The sequence below is a fragment of the Petaurus breviceps genome, unplaced genomic scaffold (genome assembly GCF_028583685.1).
Source record: "Petaurus breviceps papuanus isolate PSGF00001 unplaced genomic scaffold, PetGlider_PUasm1.0 391, whole genome shotgun sequence".
In the NCBI taxonomy this organism is placed as follows: domain Eukaryota; kingdom Metazoa; phylum Chordata; class Mammalia; order Diprotodontia; family Petauridae; genus Petaurus; species Petaurus breviceps.
In genome coordinates this window covers 2,740,525-2,753,152 of record NW_027186310.1, presented here as the reverse complement: position 1 = coordinate 2,753,152, position 12,628 = coordinate 2,740,525, and positions in this window count along the sequence as shown.

Sequence of the window (12,628 nt, the reverse complement as noted above, 5' to 3'; positions counted from 1 at the left end):
TCTCTCTCTCTCTGCCTCTCTCTGTCCCTGTCTCTATCTCTCCCCCATCTCTCTCTTTCCCTGTCTTCTCTCTCTCCCCCTCTCCTTTTCTCTCTCCCCCTCTCCTTCTCTGTCTCTGTCTCTCTCTGTCTCTCTGTCTCTCTCTGTCTCTCTGTCTCTCTGTCTCTGTCTCTCTCTCTCTATCTGTCTCTCTGTCTCTCTCTCTCCTCTTTCTCTGTCTCTCTGTCTCTCCTCTCTCTCTGTCTCTCTGTCTGTCTGTCTCTGTCTCTCTCTCTCTCTTTCTCTCTGCCTCTCTCTGTCCCTGTCTCTATCTCTCCCCCATCTCTCTTTCCCTGTCTTCTCTCTCTCCCCCTCTCCTTTTCTCTCTCCCCCTCTCCTTCTCTGTCTCTGTCTCTCTCTCTATCTCTGTGTGTGTGTTTCTCTCTCTGTCTGTCTCTCTCTCCCCCCGCTCTCTCTCCTCCTCTTTCTCTCCTTCCCTCTCTCTTACCTGTACCTTTTAGTACATACAACTTTTCCCTGAAAAATACAGCTATTTTTACAAATTTCTCTGAACACAATAACAATCTAAACAAGTGTGGCTGGAACCCTTTCTCCTCCCTCCCATAAGTGCATTTGGCTCTCAGTTAGGCAGCTCTTCCCTGGAGTTCTGTTTTTTGAGTCCTTTGCACAATCTTGGAATACTTTTAAAAGAGAAAAATGCCTAAAGCAAAAATTCTTGATTCAATAGAACCTCTTCTGGGCTCTCCCTGCCTGACTTGGCTCTCTGCACAAGGGAAGGGGGAGCAGGGAATACTTTTTCTCTATTCCTTGTAAAGACACTCTGATGTTCTCCTGGGGGATACTGAAATATTTATCCTGCATCCACTTCTCCATACACTTTGCCCCTTTAGAATGACAGCGCCTTGAGAGGAGGGTCACATCCTTTGTCTTCATATCCCCAGTACCTAGAATAGTGCCCGGTGCCCAGTAGGAGCTTAAATGATGGCTGGTTGGCTGGTGAATATTAAGAAACAGTCGGGTGTCGTGAGTGGCAGAGGAAGGAAGCCCCTTGGTGAACTGACTTCCTAAGTACAAATAGGCTAGGCCAGACTCAGAGACATGCAATTGAAAATGGCTCTACGTGTTAAATCTGAGCCTTAGTTTTCTCCTCCATGCAATGGAACAGTGCCCACCTGATAGGGACATTGTGAGGCAAGGAATTTTTTTCAAATCTGAAGAGATTTTTTCAAATCACAGAGAAGTGGGACTCGTTTTTAACATCAGTCACACTGTGCTGCCTGAGGACTGCTCTTTTGGGTTTCAGCAAGTCAGTTGTGAGGACTATTAAGCATCTTCAATGGCCATGGCCTTGAGGGTAGAGAGGCAGAGCATTAAAGGGTCCTTGAGCTCAAGAAGTTCATCATATCAGGGGATACAGTGCATAGGACTTTATGTGCGTGTCTGTGCACACATGTTTATATGTTCACGCATAGGAAGGCATATATGTATGGATCACGTATTGGAGTAGAACTGCCAAGCCTCCTACTGGGCCCCCTCTGTCCCCTCCCTCTTTTGCACACCTCTTTCCATGGTATCTTCATCCATTAGAATGTAACCTTCTTGGGGGAAAGAAACATCTGCATGCTAGTAGAGTGCCTAGGGCGCAGTCAATGCTTGAGAAATGCTCTACCCATCCATCTACCATCTACAGAGAAATGTTTGTATGTTTCATATCCCAAAACCCTTGGAGTGGTTTTAAACTTCAGTAGCTTTTAAAACTTGGTTAATAATAATTTAAGTTTTAAATAGGAAAGACTTAAAACTACACTAAATCTTCTGGGACACTCTGCATCCATAGATGCATGCTTATAGACATGGGTTTATAAATGGATGTGTGTGTGTGACGATAAAAATACAAGACAATACAAAGCGGAACCCCTGAAAGGGACACAACATGAGCAGCTTTAGGTGAGAGAAGGCTTCCATAATCCCAATGTTATCTATGAGGAGAATGAGGGTCCAAGAGGAGCAGAGTGTTCATTATCCGAAATGTAGCCAGAAGCCAATTCCTGCCGCTCCCCGTGCCTCCACCTGGCCTTCTCCAGTGGATTTCTTTTTCATTTCCCTCCTCCCCCCATCCTTCTTTGCAATCTTACTTCACATTTGCTCCTTCAGGGAGACTGGAGAAGAAGTGCAGAGCTGTGACAGAGCTGATGACTACAGCATTGAACCAGGGCACCAAAGCTCATAGGGCATAGAAGGAACTGACATCACCTAGCCCCTAGCTAGCAAAATAAATGGGAAATAAAGATGGTCTAAGATAAGAAATGTGCTGTGCATTTCCCCCTTGATGTTGACACATCCCACCCTCTCCCACTCAGCAGACCCCTCAGTTTCCCCAGACTCCTTTTTCTCCCATCAGTCTTTTCTCCCAATCCCACTCCAAGTAAGTGGAACTGGTTCTGAAGAGGCTCTTTGGGGGGGGGGGGGGGGGGGCAAGCACTTTGATGACTGTCAAACTTCAAACTTCCCAGGTACAGCTCTGGACAGAAGAGAGTGGGGGAAGAAGGAGGGTGCACAAGGATTTTCTGTCCTTCTGTCTTTAGGAATTCTAACCCATGTCCTATTGCCCAGGTGCAGTGGGTCTGTCTTTTCCTCTTGGGCGGGGGTATTGTCTCCACTTCTAATTTGGTTAATTTGGCGATTGAAGGCCCAACCTGTGATTAATCTTCACTAGGGAGGCCAAGCAGATGAGGGACTGATTTCAAGGTACCTTACACACACACACACACACACACACACACACACACACACACACACTCACACACATACACACTCACACAAACTCATATACACACACTCACACACATACACACTCATACACACATACTCACACTCACACATACACACTCAAACACACTCATATACACACACTCACACACATACTCACAATCACACACACTCACACACACATATTCACACACACTCACACACATACTCACACTCACACACACTCACACACACACTTGTGGTGGGGGGGGATTAGAACCTAGAGTCTTGAGGTTCTTAGAGTGTTCTTGTCACAGGGGCGGATTCTGAAATGAATGAGAATGTGTGTTTGAAATCATGTTTGGGCTCCAGGACTGAGAAGCAGATGGTAGGATGGATCCTCTTTTCTGCAGGGTGCTGCAGTGATTCCAGAGTCATGATTTCATCCATAAGGGTTTTCCTCCATGAACTGAGACACCAAAGCTTCCAGTCCTTCATAGAGAGTTATCATGAGTTCTGGTGATTAAAATTAAAGCACCAAAAATATGAAAGGTCCTTCCTAGGAGGCCAGCTTTTTGGTTCTGGTCCTCTCCATGCCTAGCCTATGCTCATGGCACCCTAATTCTGGAGATGGAAGAGGCCTCAGATAGAATCGAGTTCAATCCTTTCATTTTAGATGGTTATCTTGGGAAGAGGAAGGGTCTATCCCAAAGGTATCCATTGGATCTGAGACATAGATCTGGAACGGACTGGAAAATCCAGTCAATCTAACCCTTTCATCTTAAGGATCGCCCCGAATCGGGGAGAAGCCTTCTCCAGAACACCTAGATGTTGGCCATCCAGGGAAACTGGACCCCAAGTCAGCTGACTCACAAGTCTGTGTTCTTTCCCCTGAACTTCACTGTCTCCCTTTAGGAATCCCTAAATAGTCTGCTGGGGGCCTTCCTAAGGCTTTCCCCAGGGTTTGGAAGGACTTTCCTGGGTTAGAATTTGTTAGCATAACCTTAAAGAACCAGGGAAAACTTTGTGCCCGAGTTGGGAGAAGGTGTTAGTGAGGTTACTGAAAGACACTATTGCAGAATCCTAGAATCTGATGGTCACAGAGGACCTTGGAGAGCACCTAGGGCAAGACCGAGTCCCAACCCAGGCTATGCATCTTCTTTCTAGTGTTCATAGTGCAACAAGTGATAGAGAAACCCACACTGCCTTTCCCACTGAATGATCATCAGCACTAGTGAGATTCACAATTGGAGGATGTTTGATGCTTGATTTCATGTGATTCTCACAAAAGCCCAGGGAAAGTTGTCTTCTTGTTTTACATATGGGTAAACTGACGCTCATGAGGTCTCCAAAACCAATCTTAGCTTACACAGCTAGTACCTAGCCTTTTATGCAGTTTTATCTGACGCTATGGAAAGGCCTGCATTCTTCCTGCAGGTGACTTAGGTGACTTGGTGAATAGACCTCTGGGTCTAGAGTCTGGGAGACAAATTCAATCTATCCTCAATCTTTTATCAACTGTGTGGCCTGGGAAAATATTTGGATCCTGGCTTTTTCCACCTTATTTCCTTGGATTAATTCCTCCATTCTTGCCAAGCAGACACATAGCTAGGGTGGTGCAATAGGGCTTTATGCAGGACACTAGACTTTAAAAAGATGCCAATGACAGTTGTAGTCCTTCAGAAGCACAGAAAACTTACTGTGTCCTCAGGAGCTAATCTCCACCACCCAACTCCACACCCCTAGCCTGGACCCTGCACACTTTGTCTTTCCCCACCTCTGATTTCTCTTCTACCCCACCCTCTGTACACACATCCACAGAATTGCTGGGCTCCCAGGAGCTCCTTCCTGTGCCCCACTCACCCCATTGTGAGACTCCAAAGTACAGCTTTGCTGCCTTGTTGGTATGGTCCTGGCCTCTTCCTCATGGGGATCTTCTCTCCTAACGGAGTGTCCAGGGGATTCTGATATGGTGTGGAAAGGAGGACTGCAGGATTTGTGGGGGGCTCTTGTCATAGAAATAATGCATGTGTGTGTGTACATACACTAGCAGCAACATCAGAGTTCTCGCAGTCCATTCAGTACCCCAGATATCAGCTCCTCTGCTCCAGCTCTGTGTGACGTTGCAGCCCGGCCTCCACTGGCAGGTCTCCAGAGGAAGGACTGGACTCTGCACCCCTCGGCAATGTACTCTTCCTCTCCTCTGACTCCCAACACTCTCACCTTCCTTCAAGGTCATCTTGACTGCCATGCCCTCCAGGAAACTGTCCCCACTCTCTCCCCATGCCTGCTGGTGCCCTCTTCCTCTAACCTTCCTTTTGCTTGTTGCTGTACATGCTGCATTTTCAAAGTCCAGTGGAAGCTCATTGAGGGCAACCCAGCACTGTGCAGGGCACCTGGGACGTGGGAAGGGCTTAGTCAAGCCTCGGGGGATTATAGAATCAGCTGCCCTGTAGCTCAACCAGCTTCTGTCAGACTGGCACTTCCCTGAAACCACACTTTCCACACCCAAGCTGCTGCCTCACCAAGTCTCCTTCTCTTGGATTTGGGGAAGGGATTTCTTGAGCCCCAAGTGTCAGCTTTCGTGCTCCCCCGCCTTGGCAGTTGACCAATGCTTTGAGTTCCTCAGGAGCATTCTGTATGGCATGTTGTGGTGTCTTAACTCTCCATTATTATCTTCCATGCTCCCATCAGCATTGATCCCAGGGCCCAGCACTGGGCTTCGTATTGACCAAACCAGGGATCCTGCCAGAAAAGTCAGGGTTTGGAGAGCTGAAAACCCTTTATTCTTGCCTCTGGCTCCTCCTGGCTTGAGGGAAGGTGCAGCTTATTACCTGAAGCCAGTCAATGATGCAGATGCCACTCACCTCTTCAGGGCCCCCATTCAGGATTGAGCTCATTTTGTCCCTGACTGCAGGCTGTTTCTGCTGTTTCTTTGGCTGTGACGTAGACATTCAGAAGGTGTATTTTCGGCAACAGCCAAACAATCCCAGGCTATTTTTGCCACAGGCCTCCGCATTGTCTGTGGAGAGCAAGCTTGAACTTTCCTTGAATTTCTTTGATTTCCTTTCTCACATACCTTGATTGGCAAAGCTGGGAGACAAAAGGTTTCATGTGCTTAGCCTGACATTTTGTTTTCCCACAAAGGAGTGTGCATTTTGACTCTGTTTCTTGGCTCGCTCCCTGCAGTCAATAAGGCAGAAGCTCACTGCTGGGTTTCTCTGGCCTGCCTGGGAAGACTGCCCACGGGGTAACAGTGAATAAGAGTCTTTGGGAAGGCTTGGGGTGGCAAAAATGACAGAGGAAACAAAAGGGGTGAGAAATCATTCAAAGATCCCCCATGCTCCCTCTTCTCCCCCCCCCCCCCCAAAGCTAGCCTGCCTCTACTGTCTTAGCACATGGATTGGAGAAGAAGGAGCTGCAGCTGTGGGTGTCATAAAATGGAGGCGACGATCCAGATGCTAATGTTGACTTGTGTGTCCATGAGCAGGGTCCTGCCCCTCTCTGAGCTGTGGTTTGCTGATCTCTTTGTGCTACCTGGCTCACAGTTTTATATTCTACAACTTTACAGAAGTTGTTTATTGCTTCAACTAGTTTTTTAGTTGTCTTTAGGACAAAGAAAGGACCTTTCACATCTTAGAGCTCTTTAGATAAATGGAATTATTGGTATTAGTTGCTCTCAAAAACTCCCCACCAGATGACATAGCCATCTGAGAAGGGGCCACACTGCTCCTGTGCTCCCACCATTCTCTGTGACCTGGAATGATGCCCATTCTTCTTTCTGCTATTTCTACCTACTAACAGAAGTGTATGGGGTGTTCAGGGCACACTAACACATCTGGGTGAGGGCTGCTCATTCACCTCTGGTGTCCACCTGATTCACCCAACTCTCACCTGTGGCTCCAAGAAGCTGGAGTATGGGCAGCAGCTACACTTCCAGTAAAACCACCTCAACAGATGGGTTAAACCAGGTTGAGCGTAGCCAATATCAGTGAGATAAGGGAAAGTCCACTCCAAGAAGAATGGGGGGATGAGAACAATTTGTACTAAAACCATGAAGACAGCTGAGTAAGGCACTGTGGAGCCCTTAGAACTTGGTCACACATCCAAGACAACACTGCATCCTTGACCACGACCAGTCCTTTTGACTTTTGTTTTGCCATTTGACTCTGATGACTCCGGAGGGGTGGATGAAACTGATGACTTAATGCAACTCCACCTCACTTAAATCCAATTCTTGAACAAATTAATATAACACTCCTTCATGTCAGTAGTCTCTTCAAAAACAAAGGACAAACCTCAGACCACTGATATCATACCCATTCTCTGAATTTTCCAACTAAAATGCTACTTCTTCCATCAAACTTTGTCTGAGGCCCAATAGCCAAAATGGATCTCCCCCCCCACACACCCAAGCCTTCTCTGAATGTGTGACTATTAAAAAGTTGCTAAGTTCTCTGACCTCCAATTAGCTCAGATGTGACATCAGAGTGAGAGGACATGTGGCATGTCCCTCCCAAGCCTGCTGAGAGGCTCTCAACAGACAGGTAGGTAAAGACTTTACAAAGGTACTTCATAGGTGTCTGTGGTGTCATTGTTAGTAGGAGGAGTGGTGAGCCCATGTTTTGGTTGGAATATTGTCAGAATTTGGCCAAAGTTTAGAAGGAGAAGAGGGGCCGTGCCCTCTAGTCACATTTAACTAATTAATTCAAATGATCCCTTGTTAAAGATGATGATTGAAAACCCAGCAAACTGTAAGCTGAGAAGGAAACCAGAAAAGGCATGTCTGAGACAGGAGGCCAAGCCAACAAGGCAGAGGAATTGAGCAGAGAGGAGGCGTTGTCCTGAGGGGGTGAATGAGGCTGAGGAGCCACAACAGGGGGAGAGCCAGAAAGAGTGAGTGAAGGAAACAGCAAGACGGAGTGTCATGTTGCAGGGGAAAATATGGTCATTCAGTGGAACAGAGGACTTTCAAGCATTCTTTTTTTTTTTTTTAAAGCAATCGGGGTTAAGTAACTTGCTTAAGGTTACACAGCCAGGTGTTTCTGGGTGGGTGCCAAGTGTCTGAGCCTGGGATTCGATCTCCAGGTCTTCTCAACGCTGGAGCCAGTGTTCTTACTCGCTGTACTACCTGGCCGCCCCTAAGCAATCAGGGTTAACTAACTTGCTCAAGGTTACACGGCCAGTTATTTCTGGGTGTGGTGCTGAGCGCCTGAGCCCAGGATTCGATCTCCAGGTCGTCCCAACACTGGAGCCGGTGCTCTTACTCTCTGTGCTACCTGGCCGCCCCTGTTTCAAGCATTCTTGATAAAAAAAACCAGAGTTGAATAGAAAATTTGACATTCAGATACAAGAAGCAAGAGAAGCATGAGAAGGTAAACAGGGAAAAGAAATCATAAGGAACTTATCAAAGTTGAACTATTAACATTCCTACATGGAAAAACAATAATTGTTTAATTTATGAAACTTTTCTCAGTATGAGAATAGTTGAAGGGAATAGATATGTGTGTGTATACATACATACATATATATGTCTATATAGGAGGTTATATGGGTAGATGAATACATATGTGAATGTGTGTATATATGTGTGCAGGTATACATAGACAGAGGGCACAGAACCAATTGAATAGGAAGGGATGATACTTAAAAGGTGTTATTAGGAGGTGAGAGAGGAATATAATGAGAGGAGATGGGGAGAGACAGAATGGGATAAACTATCTCATATAGAAGAAGCAAGGGAAAGCTGCTACTTTGGAGGGGAAGAACAGGAAGACAAAAGGGAATGAGTCAACCTTATTCTCATTGAATTTGGCTTAGGGAGGGAATGACATATGCACTCAATAGGATATCTCATCCTACTGGAGAGTAGGGGGGGAAGGGGATGAGAGGGGGGAATAATGGAAGTCAGGGCTGGCTGGGGGAGGGGAGGGAAGTTGGAAGCACCCACTTTTGAAAAGGGACAGGATCAAAGTAGAGAATAGAACAAGTGGTTGGTGGGATGGGATGTAGGGGAATATAGTCAGTCTTTTACAATATATCCACTATGGAAATGTTTTGCATAGCTACACATGTACAACCTATATTGAATTGCTTATCTTCCCAGTAAGGGTGGGTGAAGAGAGAGGTAGGGAAAGATTCTGGAATTCAAAGGTTTAAACTCAAATGTTTAAAATATATTATTATTATTTTACATGTAACTGGGAAATAAGATATACAGTCAAAGGGGCATAGAGATCCATCATGCCCTACTGGAAAGTCGGAGGGGGAATGGGGAATGGAAGAGAGCAGATTTGGGGAAGGGATATTCAGTGGGATTGCTATTTTGGGGTGGTGGGTAGGGGAAAATGGGGAGAAAATTTGTTACTCAAAATTTTGTGAAAATGAATGATGTAAACTAAAATATAATTTAAAAAAGATAAAAAAATTAAAAAGTGAGTGAAGGAGATGGACATGCCTAATGGCTTCCCAACCAGTGGATCCAGGGAAGCTGGGAGTTCTGTTCTCTCCCTGTCTTCCTGCTTACTTCTCCTGCCTGCTTACTGAAGAGGTTTTGTGAACTAGGGGAAAGACCAGAGTTCAGATTCTACCTCTGATAATCAATGGCAGGGGGCCCTTGGCAAATCTCACTAAGCCTCTGTTTTCTCTTCCACAGCATGCCTGTACTCCTTATTTCATAGAGTTGTACTAAGGCTTAAACAGGATAAAACATGTAAAGTAATTTTAAATTTCAAAGCCCAATATAAATGTCTATTATCATTATTATTATTATTATTATTATTGTATATATCAGAATATTTCCCATTTGAAGGCAAAATATCCTGGTAGAGAGAGGATGGCGGAGGAGAAATTGATTGAGGAGAAAAGATCCTTGAAAATTAATGATAATGAAGAAAATGCCTTCTACTGAAGAAAGACAAAGAAAAAGTTTGCCTCAAGACAAAGGAATTCTGATCAAAAAAATATGATATTCACTCATTCATTAATTCAATAAACACTTATTAAGTGCCGGCTATGGAGGGTAATTGTAATGATGAAGACCTCCAGTCAGGACCTAGGAGAATTTGGGAAGGGATCTGGACATGTTGAGCCTGGAGACAAGGGGACATGAGAGCTAGATGGGTTTGGGTATTTGAAGGGATGCTCTGTGAAGGGTATTGAATAGGTTTCATTACAGATAGCAGAAATGGGTAGAAATCACAAAGAAATGTCAAGGTTAGATATCAGAAGACAAGTTAAGCTGCCCAAATTGAAATGGGCTATCTTGGGAGATGGTGGCTTTGTCTTCTTTAGAGGTCTTTAAGCAGAAGCTGGAAAAGTATTTCTCTGGAATTTTAAAGTATGTGTGTGGTGCCGTGCTTTTACCCATGGTTTTCATTAGAAAGCCACTAAGGTCACTTCCAAATCAAATTCTGTGATTCTGGGTTCCTAGAATTAATATATTAATTTAAAAAGTCAACAAAACTTTGTGGACTGGATCAACCAATACATAACTATAGTCCAGATAGAGACCTTTTTGTGAAACTCATACTCTATCCTAATTAGAGAACGTTAAAATGTGAATGGGTGTCAGTTTATAAGCATATAGAGGAGAAGAGCCATGATGAAAAAGGCCCTGATGGAAGCTACTTGCTTGAAATTTCCATCCCTCTCCAGTTGTATATATAAAAGTCATTGAAATGTAATTAAATTTTTGAACAATTAACTTATAGAACATCTTAGCTATTGATAAGGACCTTGGAACCAAGAATTTCAGACATGAGAGATATTCTAGAATGTAGGTCACAGATGAGCCAAACTAGCAGAAAACTTAGAATCTGGAAATAGAGCATTAAAGCTAATAAGGCAGGGTTCTTTGAATGTAGGTAAAAGCAGGTCAAATCAGAGATGGACAACAGCACATAGAATGTAGACTTTCATAACATGGAAAATCTCTTTGAGATTAATCAAAGATCCATAAAATTGATATATCACAGAGGTCAAGGAAACAGATGTGAGATTGACCAAATTTTTCTTCTTATCTACCTGGCTCTGAGCTGTTTATCACTGAATATTTTCAAATGTATCCAAATCCAGGCCTACCCCACCCAATCCACCAGAACCCCAACTATGCAGAAGTTTTACTCAACTCTACCTTTTCTTGAAGGGGACACAGCTCATTTGTGTCAGAAATGGATAACATTCACCATTGTTGCTTGGTCCATGTGGTAGAAATGGACAAAAAAGTGGGTAATTATAGGGTTAATTGGATTCAGGTAAGGTAGGATTTTGGCCAAATCTAATCAGATTAAATTTATCAAGGATACACATAAATTCTTACCCTTGTATTCAATAAATCAACTTCATGAGTATAACATCAGAGAGGGACAGCTATATAGATTATCTCAAAAAGATGTGGTGATTTAAGTGGACTGCAAATTTACCTTTACTCAAGAGTGTGATAACATGCTTTGAAAAACTGGTTCAGTCAATGGGTGCATTAACAGAGGCCTAGTGTCATGAATACAGAAGTCACAGCCATATCATGCTGTTCCCTGGGTATATGATATTTGGAATATATTGTTCAAACATTAGGACTTTATTTAAACATAGTATAGCTCAAAGTAAAATAAACCTGTAAGTTACATATGCATGATAAATTCAAAGACCTAGAACAAAGACTTAAAATGGCAGTTGATACTTCTGCATGGTACATATAGAAATTGTGCCTGAGGGAGGGCAGTGATTCAAAATCTGCCCAACCCCCCACCCCCTTGGGTGTTGGACAAGGCTTCAGCTGTTGGCCAGTTGCTGAGAAATGACTGACATGGACCTCTTTGTTCCTTACAAAGAACACTCTATGTCTCAAGTTGAAGTATTCTCATTGGTTATTCCCAAATGCTCGGACTTCTCTCTCTCCTCATTTCATCTTCCCAACTTCCCTGACTTCCTTAAAGTCTCATGTAGGGTCTCACCTTCTGCAGGAAGCTTTTCCCCGTCCTTAACCTTAGTGCCTTCCCCTGCTAAGACCACCCACAATTATCCTATGTGGATCTTGACTCTCCATACTGTTTTGCAAGTTTTCTTCCTCCTCAGACTGGGAGCTCCTTGAGAGTAAAGACTTTCTGTTCTTGCCTTTCTTCATACCTACAGTACTTAACACAGAGCCCGGCAGATAGTAAGTCCTTAGTCAATACTACTTGACTGACTCACCTAGCATCACACTCTTTGTCTTTCCTTCAGAATTTGAGAAGTTCTATAAGCACATGCCCATCCTGGGTCATCCTAGGGCCATCCTGGTTTTGCTGTTTGTCTTTTGTTCTTGAAGAGGACCATGACATCATGGGAGTGATGCTAAAGTTTGCACATGAATTGGATTTAAGTGAGGGAGCACACTGCAAAGTCACCAGCCTCACTTGCCCCTCCAGAGTCATCTGGATCCAGTGGCCATATACACATCAGGACGTGCCTCTGGATGGAGTAAGGGACTTTGGCCATTTTAGCTAAGGTCTTTAATGGGTCTCAGTTTGACTAAGGCAAGGACTTTTCAGTGATTGAGGATCAATAAGAAATGAGGCAAAGAATGGCCTCTTTAAAAAAATTGGTCTGGGAGGGGAAGACCCTCAGGGTTTTTGGCCAAACTAGAAATGATTGCTATTTACATTCATTCTAAGCCAATTTGGGCCCAAAGAAAGACCAAGTAGGGTTTAGCCTGGAACCAATTATTAGCCAATTATGGAGAGCCAGAGTGATTTGAGGTTAAGGCTTCTCTTTAAGAAAAAGACCATGAAATCAATAGAGCACTAGCCAGAAATGTCCCTGAGAACAGCAGAAACAGTGGATCCAGCAGAAACTAGTGAGGAAACGAAGTAGCCCAATGATGTCACTAGGAGACTCCAGT